At 38.7% G+C, this 13,087-nt stretch overlaps 1 protein-coding gene across 1 annotated transcript in view; it reads left to right on the forward strand.

The window, feature by feature from the left end:
• Nucleotides 1-4,819: 4,819 nt before the first annotated feature.
• stumps (DBB domain-containing protein stumps) overlaps nt 4,820-13,087 on the forward strand; it is a 62,369-nt gene continuing 54,101 nt past the window's right edge. Inside the window, exons 1-2 of the mRNA XM_076530280.1 lie at nt 4,820-5,144; nt 8,012-8,720. The gene's annotated coding sequence lies outside the window, so the exon portion shown is untranslated. The remainder of the gene's footprint in view (nt 5,145-8,011; nt 8,721-13,087) is intronic.

Here is a 13,087-nt window from a genome sequence, read left to right on the forward strand (position 1 = left end):
TTCTGCAATTCCTTAAATCGTCAAATCCCCAAACCCCCCAAATTCCCTAGATTCTGTAATTCCCTATATCGTCAAATCCCCAAACTCCCAAAATTTCCTAGATTCTGCAATTTCCTATATCGTCAAATCCCCAAACCCCCCAAACTTCCTAGATTCTGAAATTCCCTAGATCCCTAAATCCCCATACCCCAAAAATTCACTAAATTCCCTACACCGTGAAATCCCTAAATCTCCGTAGAGCATAATCCCTAGTTCTAAAAAATTCCTAAATCCTAAAATTATCTGCGTCCTGAGTGTGAAATATTTTCCCTAGGAAAAACAGATTTCCCACTGACTGTATACTTGCTCCGAGTTTATCTTCGAGCTCGTATATATCGATGTACATTCGTTTATTTGAAACCCAGCGAAACAGTATTCTTTAGCCCCGACACATTTGTTTTTGCCGGGAAAAAGTAACGAAGGTATTAAGGCGCAGAAAACGAACGAAAGAACGCGTACAGGCGTTCGGTTGAATTGGTGGCGAGAGCAGAAGATACACGTTCGCAGAAACGGAGAAGTCGTAAAGAGACGTTTGTTTCTCGCGGATAATCCTCTCCAAGCTCGTACGTCATTAGAAATTCAAATTTTTCTTAAGGATTATGGGAGAGGACGGGAGTAGAAGGCACCAAAACGTGACTGAATGTGTAAGTTCATTATGCATTCGTCTCGTTTCCGTCGAAGACGGCACTGATTATCGGTACTCTCTGCTTACAGCTGTTAAACCTATTGTCTCGGATAGCTGCGAAGCTTTTAAACGTGGAAAGCTCGAGATAAAGAGGCGTCGCTTAACAATTGGAGCTTCCTCGAAGCACAGGCATCGACCACGCTTTGTTTTTAATCCCGAACGTGTTTCTCCTACGCTTCGCGTACTATCGAATGAGTGCACCGACAGCGCTCTCGAACGGCTTTCAATCGCGTGTTAAGACGTTCGTTAATATTTGCAGCTAATTATTTTCATACTTTGTTCCGTAACAGATCGCCACAAATTGTATCTTACACCGATAGCGGCTCGTTGCGAGAAATATTAATTGGTCGAGTGTAATTTCTTAGTTCGAAACCTTTAATTAATTCCGCAAGGTTTACGACTCTTTGGAATACACTGAACATCGGAAGTTCGCGGAGTTTAAATTTCGAAATGTTCGAATCGGACGAAGCAGCGAAATAATAATAGCGTCGGGAGAAAATAAAATAACGAGTATCGGGAACGAAAGGAGCGTGCACGAAACCGTGTAAAACACGTGTCGGCCAAATGTCAACGTTTCTTCCTCGGCAAATCGGCAAGCTGAACGGTCATAGACGGCCACATTTTTCAACGTTCGAGTGCGCGGCACGTGACATCACGAGCCAGACTCGACTACGAACGTTTCTTCGAATTTAGGAGAACCGTTTCGCCATTCCCATCGTGTGTTTTGTTCCCGTAGAAAGAATGGAGCTATGCCTCGTAACACGAAGCTCCACCATCCACCGCCAATAAATCATTCCCGCTTTTAGGTTTTAGCCAACCTCGTTGCTTTGCCGAAAGAATTTATACTTGCTTTTCCTACAAAATTATTTTCGACGATCGATACAGCCTTTCTCGCGTACTATTAATCATGCTGTTTACCGATTTATAAATAGACAATTATAATATCGCTTAGAAATTTCCTAGCTTCTAATTCTCTCTACGTCCTAGCTTCTTGTCCTCTCTAAACGTGCATTGTACTTGGATATATTTTCAAATTGTATTTATATAACTTCCTTTCACAATTTATCAAATTTCAAAGTGAAATGAAAAGAGCTGCTTTAATTAACACGATGATTCCATCGTATTTATTTTTTAATTATACCTCTACGACCTATGACGCAGGGATCTAGTTCGTCGAATTAAATTTATTTCCACGCAGGCAGTACAAGGGATAATTTCTAGAACTTTCTGATTATCTCTCGTATTACCATGAAATCCGAGCTGGTAAAACAGGATTAAAAGAACGTTGAAAATTAAATTGAGGATTGTATTTTTTTTTTGCAACCTGCTTGACGCTACACGAAATGCTCGCAAGAGCGATCATCAACAAAGATAAACGGTTGTTCTCCATGCAACATTTTTACCTACAGTGTTATTAAAAATCAGAACTTTTCGAAGAACCGTCTGGCTGATTACGAGCCGAAGGGAACACATTGAAAGGGTTACCGTGTTCTACTCCGAAAGGAAACGTGGCTCTTCATTTCTGGAGGAAATACGCGCTCCGCTCTGTTTCCGTACGCAGATGCGTGACAGACACGCAAGCGTGCACGCGCGCAGCACTAACCTTACCCCAACACAAATTCTTCATACGTAATAAACTGTCCGTGTACTCTTTGTTAGGGACGTTCGATTTTTACTTAAAACGATCAGATCTTGCAAAAATCAGACGTAACAAATTACTTCTGTATTAACGTGTGGATTACACGCGATTTTATCGCGAATCAAATTAGGTTTGAAAAGACAACACGTAGTACTTGAAATACCTGAGTGACGATAATATATTGTTCCCAGTCTGCCGAAACGGTGAAACATGTTTCACTATGTTTCGATTCTTCCGCGCTACTAGCCTACCGTGCTATCATTCCACCATTTTGTTTTATTACTTCGTTATTCTATTACTCTATGGGTCTACTATTCTATTATTCTAATATTCTACTAGAATGGTATTGTACTACTCGGTGGTAGATTACGGGGCGATCCACCATTTTGTTTTGGTACTTCGTTACTCTGTTACTCTATGGGTCTACTATTCTATTGTTTTAATATTCTAATATAATGGTATTGTACTACTCGCTGGTAGATTACGGGGCGATCCACCATTTTGTTTTATTACTTCGTTACTCTGTTACTCTGTGGGTCCACTATTTTATTATTCTAATATTCTACTAGAATGGTATTGTACTACTCGGTGGTAGATTACGGGGCGATCCACCATTTTGTTTTGGTACTTCTTTACTCTGTTACTCTATGGGTCTACTATTCTATTATTTTAATATTCTACTAGAATGGTATTGTACTACTCGCTGGTAGATTACGGGGCGATCCACCATTTTGTTTTATTACTTCGTTACTCTGTTACTCTATGGGTCCACTATTTTATTATTCTAATATTCTACTATAATTGTATTGTACTAGTCGCTGCTAGCTTACAGGGCGATCCACCATTTTGTTTTACTACTTCGTTACTCTGTTACTCTACGGGTCTACTATTTTATTATTCTAATAATCTACTATAATGGTATTGTACTATTCGCTGGTAGATTACGGAGCGATCATTCCACCATTTTGTTTTATTACTTCACTACTCTGTTACTCTACGGTTCTACTATTCTATTATTCCAATATTCTACTAAAATAATATTGTACTACTCGCTGCTAGCTTACGAAGCGATCATTCCACCATTTTGTTTTACTACTTCGTTACTCTGTTACTCTACCGATCTACTATTCTATTATTCTAATATTCTACTATAATTGTATTATACTACTCGCTGCTAGCTTACGAAGCGATCATTCCACCATTTTGTTTTATTACTTCGTTACTCTGTTACTCTACGGATCTACTATTCTATTATTCTAATATTCTACTATAATTGTATTGTACTACTCGCTGCTAGCTTACGGAGCGATCATTCCACCATTTTGTTTTATTACTTCATTACTCTATTACTCTATGGATCCACTATTCTATTATTCTAATATTCTACTATAATGTTATTGTACTACTCGCTGGTAGATTACGGGGCGATCGTTCCACCATTTTGTTTTATTACTTCACTACTCTATTACTCTACCAGTCTACTATTCTATTATTCTAATATTCTACTATAATAATATTGTACTACTCGCTGCTAACTTACGAAGCGATCATTCCACCATTTTGTTTTACTACTTCGTTACTCTATTACTCTACCAGTCTACTATTCTAGTATACCACTATTCTAGCACAATATCATTATATTACTAGCTGCTATTTCACGGGGCGATCATTCCACCATTTTGTTTTATTACTTTGTTACTCTGTTACTCTACCGATCTACTAATCTATTATTTCAATATTCTACTATAATGTTATTGTACTACTCACTGCTAACTCACGAGCTGATCATCTTACTATTCTGCTGTTTTATTACTTTATTACTCCCCCATTTTACTATACACACAGTACGTCAGAAAAATTGCGGAACTTTTTAAATAGAAAGAAAAGAGTTAGTTATTTTAACAAAATTAATTTTATTATTCAAAATACATCCCTTCAAAATACACCGCTAGGCTCACACAACGTTAACATAGATTTTTTTATTTCATTTTACGAAATCGCTTCAAACACCCTTGTCACAGCTGTTTGGACTTGCTAGCTGTACATGTACAATTGTTAGAATGGTATTTTACTAGTATAGTATATGATGCAGCAGCAGAATGATGAATCCAAGTTCGATGTGTAAAACTATAATCCACATTCAATGTTCGGAGACGAAAGTCTATAAAGCGATTTTTGAGAGGGTAAGTTCGTCGTGGTTTCGCGGCAGGGGCCAATCTCCGAATCTTCTAATTATATTTAGTCGAGCACGCGTGTGTTCCTGGCCATTCGAGGAATATACCCCCGGTTTCCCTTTTACGCTGTTTCGCCGGCATGCACCGCATCGCACCGGTCTCTTCTTCTCGGCTCTCTCCTTGTTTATCTCGAAATAAACGTTGCTAGCGCACATGGGCGTTTCTTCGGGCATTGCCAGATGCGTGGGTGGTGGCAGTGAAGAGAAGAGAAGGAGAGCACGGAATGACGGTCACATGGCATCGTCGTGGACTCTTCTTCTGCTCAGACTTGTCAGTATTCCGTGAAGTGTTGTGCCGTGCTTGCGTACACGTTTCACCGCGACCCCGCGCTCTTCTCGAAAAGCTCTTCGATCGCGATTTCCAGACCTGTTCGCACCACGTGGAAACCTCCTCGCGGAAAACTGTGTCACCGTGGAAATTGGATCGCTGCTTCGACTCGGCTCGTGGCATTAAATCGTAATTACCTACGTTGCGAGAACGATATACTCGATCGGGGGATTTGCGATTGTCACCGCGGGAAATTGATGCGGCCCGGAATTAATTTTTAGTAAGTGGGTCAAACTGCGACTTCTATGGAAGGTTAAGGGTTTCACCGAAGACAGCTACTTTCGGAGGAATAAGTTCGTAGGAATATCGGAACTGATCGTAATTATTTGCGTCTGATCATGAACATAGGAGGAACATTTCGGATATTATTACTGGGTTCGTGCAATAGGAACTGCAATTTCATGCATTAACTTTCGAGCATAGCTCAAATTGCAATAAAGTTTATTATTCGAAATATGTGCAGAATTTCTGGGGCTGAACGTTTGTAATCTGTACTATTGTACAATAAGGAAACGTGTTGGTATATTATTATAGAACGTTATATAGAACATGGTACGTTATACATATAGTATATTTTAGGTTCTTGGATGTTCTCAAACATTTAGATATCTACAAACAGATTTCTCTAGATTCTTGTACTCTATATCCAGATATTTTTAAATTCCAGAATACCTAGATTTACATATGTCTAGATTTCGGTATGTCTATGTTTTGATATCCCTAGACACCGGTATGCATAAATCCAAATATCCCTATACACCGGTAAACACAAATTTTCCTAGATTTCGATATGTTTAAATCCCTAGAACCCTAGATCGCAGAAAGCACTAGATCCCAGATATCCCTAGATTCCATATATCCTTAGATCCCATATATCCTTAGATCCCACATATTCTTAGATCCCACATATTCTTAAATCTCGCATATCCCTAGATTCTAGATATCCCTAGATTCCAGATATCCCCAAATCCCACATATCCTTAGATCCCACATATCCTTAGATCCCACATATCCTTAGATCCCAAATATCCTTAGATCTCAGATATCCCTAGATCCCAGATACCCCTAGATTCCACATATCCTTAGATCCCACATATCCTTAGATCCCACATATCCTTAAATCCCAGATATCCCCAGATCCCACATATCCTTAGATCCCACATATCCTTAGATTCCACATATCCCTAGATTCCATATATCCCTAGATCCAACATATCCCTAGAACCACATATCTCCCGTAACTCAGATGTCCCTAGATCCAATTTCCCCTAGAATGACCCCATGTCTCTCGTAATGACCCCATGTCTTCAGAGCTCTATAAATACCTAAAACTTTAGAGTGCTTCCTTAGATCTGACACGACAGTCGTTATAAGAGAAATAAGAGATTGAAAGGGTTTGAAATTGTAATCGGCGGAAATTGACGCATTTAGGAATATGGGTCAAATAGAAAATTCAATAGAAGGTCAAGGGTCAGTATAAAAATAGACATGCTTGTTTAAATTCGATGAAATATGAACAAGATTGAAAATAAACTTGCAAAGAGGACAGTGAAAGGGTTTCAAATTGAATTTAGGTGAAATAGACAATTTAGTCATTAGATCCTAGTTAAGCCTTGTACCAAAGTGAATTTTCAGAAATAGTTCTTGGAGGTTAAATAAAAAGCCAACACAGGTTAAAGAACAATTTAGACCAAGACAAGGGTGTTCGAAAAAAAAGTGGTCAGAGAAAGGAACATAAGAGTCTTCCAGACTTTAATTAAACTTTGAATCATCCTCGATAACAATGGATTAATATTTCTTGTAATTATTATGCAACAGTGGGTTCCGAATTGTCATCGGTAAAAATTAATTACTCGAATGTAGGTCAAGTAGGAAATCCAATGGAAGGTTAAGGGTCTGTTTAGATTAAGAAGCTGAAAGGGGAACAGCACAAAGGAAAGTCATCTAGAAATTCAAAGATTCGAAATTGCCGGTGCAAATCGATGTCACCTGGAATGAATTTCTCGAATGTGGGTCAAACAGGAAACACGGTGGAAGGTTAAGGGTCAGTTCGGATAAGGACAGAGGATTATTTGCATTCAGAAAGAACACGTACACAGAAAAGTCGGTTAGAAATCAAAGTTGGAAGTAAATTTTCGAATTCCCGGATCGACGCCCCAGAAGACGCTTCAGGATGAAATTGAACAAAGTTTGAAGAACATATTTCGCTTCCATCGCGTTCCATCGCCACGCGTTATATTACCACGCGTTATATTACCACGCGTTACATCGCCACGCGTTATATTACCACGCGTTACATCGCTACGCGTTATATTACCAAGCGTTACATCGCCACGCATTATATTACCACGCGTTATATTACTAAGCGTTATATTACCACACGTTACATCGCCACGCGTTATATTACCACGCATTACATCGCCACGCGTTATATTACCTCGCGTTACATCGCCACGCGTTCCATCGCCACGCGTTATATTACCACGCGTTACATCGCCACGCGTTAAATTACCACGCGTTACATCGCCACGCGTTAAATTACCACGCGTTCCATCGCTACGCGTTATATTACCAAGCGTTACATCGCCACGCGTTATATTACCACGCGTTATATTACCAAGCGTTATATTACCACACGTTACATCGCCACGCGTTATATTACCACGCATTACATCGCCACGCGTTATATTACCTCGCGTTACATCGCCACGCGTTCCATCGCCACGCGTTATATTACCACGCGTTACATCGCCACGCGTTAAATTACCACGCGTTACATCGCCACGCGTTAAATTACCACGCGTTCCATCGCCACGCGTTATATTACCACGCGTTACATCGCCACGCGTTATATCACCACGCATTACAACACCACGCATTACAATACCACGTGTTCTATCACCACGCGTTCGATCGCCACGCGTTATATCACCACGCATTACAACACCACACGTTCCATCGCCACGCGTTCCATCGCCACGCGTTACATCGCCACGCGTTCCATCGCCACGCGTTACATCGCCACGCGTTATATTACCACGCGTTCCATCGCCACGCATTAAATCACCACGCGTTATGTTGAAACAGGAACAAAGAGAAAGAAGAAGAGGTGGAAGTTCCCGCGCTTCGGAGACTCCTTCCGGTGTGCATGAAATTGGGGTTCCTTCCCTCTTAAAATTCCGCTGATGACAATGTCATCGAACACAAGCGTTCCGTGATTCGATTTCGGATTCGTTCGAGTGGTTCGAAGGACGATCCCTCTAAAGATAGCAGTTCGAAGGTCACCGCGAAAGAATTTGGCTGTGCCGTTTTCGGAAGTTCGAGAGAAGAATTAAGAAACTGCAGAGAACTCTTGAAGAAATTCTTAACGAGCAAATTTCACGAAGACTCTTTTCTTGTAAAATTTGAATCACCTCCTGTGAAAATTAATCGAGGATACAGTAATGTTCTTTCGACGTTGAAGTGCGCTTCGATGTACCGTGCACTGTTTCGCGCGCAAAAAGCTGCGACAAAAAGGGAACTTAGAGGGTCTCGTTACAACCGAATAATGCTACCTTTCATGACTTCTTTTCCTGCGCTCAGACGAACAAAAACATCTGTAACTCCGAGTGTATTTTCGGAGAAAATACTCTGAATCGCGTGTTCGTTGATTAACTGCACGTTTGGGGGCTCTACAAGAGGCTACAATTTTTGGAGCACCGTTGGGGAGAAGAAATATTCGATTAGCGAGGAGGAAAAATATTGGAAGAATGGACTCATGGAATAAGGTTGAAGAATTACCAGCAAGAAATTAAAGGTAAGATTATTTATTTCATTTATTTTTATTTTTTTAATTTTGGTTATATTTGCTGTATTACCACTTGTTATATTACCTGTGTTATATTGCCTTGCATTATATAGCAGCGTGATGTATTACCACGCATTATATTACCATACGTTACATCGGCACGCGTTATATTACCATGCATTATATTACCACGCGTTATATTACCATGAGTTATATTACCACGCGTTATATTACCACGCGTTACATCTCCACGCGTTATATCACCATGCATTACAACACCACGCGTTATATCACCATGCATTACAACACCACGTGTTCCATCGCCACGCGTTCGATCGCCACGCGTTATATTACCACGCGTTACATCGCAACGCGTTATATTACCACGCGTTACATCGCCACGCGTTATATTACCAAGCGTTATATTACCACGCGTTCCATCGCCACGCGTTATATTACCACGCGTTCCATCGCCACGCGTTATATTACCACGCGTTCCATCGCCACGCGTTATATTACCACGCGTTACATCGCAACGCGTTATATTACCACGCGTTACATCGCCACGCGTTATATTACCAAGCGTTATATTACCACGCGTTCCATCGCCACGCGTTATATTACCACGCGTTCCATCGCCACGCGTTATATTACCACGCGTTCCATCGCCACGCGTTATATTACCACGCGTTCCATCGCCACGCGTTATATTACCACGCGTTACATCGCCACGCGTTATATTACCACGCGTTACATCGCCACGCATTATATTACCTTGCGTTATATCTCCATATTGAACTCTCACAAATTATATCACCAACATTTGGTTACGTGTCATAGAGCCACGGGTTATATTGCAAAACATTATATTTATCAAACGCTGTATAGCCACGCATTATATTACCATGCGTTATATCGCCATATTGAGTTCTCCACAAATTATATCACCAACGTTTCGTTACGTGTCATAGAGCCACGGGTTATATTGCAAATCATTATATTTATCAAACGCTATATAGCCACGCATTATATTACCATGCGTTATATAGCCACGTGTTGTACTGCCACGCGCTATATAGCCACGCATTTTGTTACCATGCGTTACATCGCCATATTGAACTCCCCACAAATTATATCACCAACATTTCATTACGTGTCATAGAGCCACGAGTTATATTGCAAAACATCATATTTATCACGCGTTATATAGCCACCTGGTACTCCCACTTTATACTTCACATTGAAATTCATACAAAACTATTTATTGAAGTTTAACAAATAGCAGATTTCCTTTGAACTGTCGTTCCTTGAAACTGAGTCATTTAAATTGATAAACTTTTGCAATATTTTTGGTCATTTTCTAAGTAATGTTTTCGAACATTCCAAAGTAAAATATGTGATGACAGCTTCCTCAGCTATTACCTTAAGCCGGTTTATTTTCGTCGCTCGTCACGAAACAATTTCCTAGTAAATTTCGTTTTAGTATATAGTTCTACATCCTTTAGTGATCTTACTATTCGAGGAACATGAATGAATCGCATCAACATCGTTGATAAATACACTACACGTTACTCTGCAATTAACGTGTATCCTCATTGACTCGCTCTTACAGATATTTTTAATGAACCTATTACCATTAATTCCTCTAAATTAAGTACAAAATTCAGATACCATCTTAAGGGTCGTTAGTAGTACAAAGAGAATGAAATATCATTGCATCATTATTGCACGAAAAGTGCAAAGTAACGAACTGATAATTAAACCTGGAAAAAATCGTATTATCTTTGATTCGTGTCAATGCGAAGTCTACCATTAATCGTTTTAATCGTTTTCCTTGCGCGCATATTTTGATGAATCGAAATCGTACAGCTTTTGATCACGTATGATCCAGCAAGGGAGTACTTTTAAGGCGTCCACGTCGAGAAATCTGTACGAATATTCCATTAGGAATTAGGCAGGCAGCTCGCAGTGTATATTAATAGATCGAACCTGACAGCCGAACCTAACCAGACGCTCGAATGTTATACGCGAAATCGTTTCGTTCGTACCTCGGTGCCGACCTCGATGTGAGTTATATTTCTGTACGTTTTATGTAGCCAATTCTTTTCTACTTTTCGTCCAAGTGTCTCGAAGGGAGGAAGTTTCGAGTGCTCGTTACGTAAAGATACGAAGCACATGGAATACCTTGATTAACGCTGATTAAGACATCGGTGAGTCTAATTTATAATCACGTAATTTAACACTAAACCTACCGAAGTATAATGCGTACTTAATTTGAAATTAAAAATGAAGTTAAAAAATAAATAAACAATCAAGCAAACATAAATTAGTACACACATTTATTCTTTACCTTGATGAAAATCAATGCTGATTTTAAGGAATGTACTTTAACAAAATGTGCTCCTTATAATAAGAAACTTATGGGGCGGTTATTTGACCAGTTTGGTAGTTTTAGTGTTAAGACTGCATCTTCTTTCATTTTAATCAATATATTTTGTCTATGAATATTTAAGATCCGCATTGAAATTTGAATAATGTAAGCTCGTACTGAAAATGAGTAATTTTGAGTGTGCAAGTCACTGCTTTGGTTATTAAGTTATTTAGTAACTGTCGAAGAGCTATGCCACATTAAAGTGAGTTAAAATTCGCCGTGTATGAGTTCACGTCGGCCTTGATCTTGACGTACGATGCACACTGATATCATTAATATTAAACGAGTATTATTATTATGGAACCATTAATATTAATACTATCATTAACATTCTTACTACTTTATTATAGTATCCTCTATAGTAAATCAGTTAAGAAAGCGATCGTTAAAGCATTAGCGTTTATATCACTAAATTATAATCTGAGGAAATCGATCGTTCCCAGAATAATCTCATACCTCCCAAATAATTTTTACATGCTCACCCTTTCAATAAACACTGTTGAAGATTCCTCCAATAAATGACGTTGAAGAAAAACTATGATTTAATTATTGCAACATTATACGACAAAAAAGTTCACTGAAAGCACAGAACCTTTTACAGGCCATTTCCTGAAGATAAAAGAACGGAGGTGCATGTACATTAAAATGCATCAGCGTCGACGTAAACAAGTGTTTACGATCTAAATCGCGACAAAAGCGCAGTTTTCGCTAAAACGGATTTGCGGCGCGAACATCCAACGTGTCGTTCAAACGCCATTTTCTATGCTCTATTTTATTTTTACCTCAAGGTGAAAATGCAGTTCGTCGATCGCTGCCGGGTCAAGCTGAACTGCATTTAACTCGTACGCGATGCACCTGCTGTTATGCGCAATGAAAAAACCAGTGCATCCGGCGATGCACGTGCTCTTCCCTACAGAGGGGCGTGCTCGCATTAACTTTTACACGAGATCGTTCCTTTAAATGTGACACGCCTGGAGGGTCGTTAATTAGCATGGGGATACGTAAATGATTTGCGAATCACCGGAGCCTGACCTTTCTTACACCTTTCGTTACACTGTGCCCTTGTCATCTTCTCGTTTTCAATCGACCATGTTCATTTTTACCCGAACCGTAATTCTAATTACACGAGGTAGTCGTATCTCCCTTTTCAAGGAAATAATTTAACAAAGCAGCCAGAACAAAAATTCGTATAATTACTTGTAATTTTTTAGATAAAACTAGTGATAAAAAATTACCTGTAATTGCTTCAGAAAATATAGATATTCAATTGATGAAATATGTGGATCCTAACCTAACATTTTCTCAGAATGTGCATTTCGAATGAAATATTTGAATGTCATATTAAAATACAAAATAAAGATTAATGTTTTATGTCGAACACCTTATCTAATTTTTTGGATAAAATAAGTGCTAAAAAATGACTTGTAATTGTTTAAAAAAATACAAATATTCAATGCATGAAATATGTAGAATCTAACCTAACATTTTCTCAGAATGTGCATTTCGAATGAAATATTTGAACATCATATTAAAATGCAAACTAAAGATTAATTTTTTATGTCGAACACCTTATCTAACTTTTTAGATAAAACAAGTGCTAAAAAATTACCTGTAATTGCTTCAGAAAATATAAATATTCAATTGATGAAATATGTAGAACCTAACCTAACATTTTCTCAGAACATGCATTTCGAATGAAATATTTGAACATCATATTAAAATGCAAACTAAAGATTAATTTTTTATGTCGAACACCTTATCTAATTTTTTAGATAAAACAAATGCTAAAAAATTACTTGTAATTGCTTAAAAAAATACAAATATTCAATGCATGAAATATGTAGAATCTAACCTAACATTTTCTCAGAATGTGCATTTCGAATGAAATATTTGAACATCATATTAAAATGCAAACTAAAGATTAATTTTTTATGTCGAACACCTT

The sequence above is a fragment of the Megachile rotundata genome, chromosome 1 (assembly GCF_050947335.1).
Source record: "Megachile rotundata isolate GNS110a chromosome 1, iyMegRotu1, whole genome shotgun sequence".
Classification (NCBI taxonomy): Eukaryota; Metazoa; Arthropoda; class Insecta; order Hymenoptera; family Megachilidae; genus Megachile; species Megachile rotundata.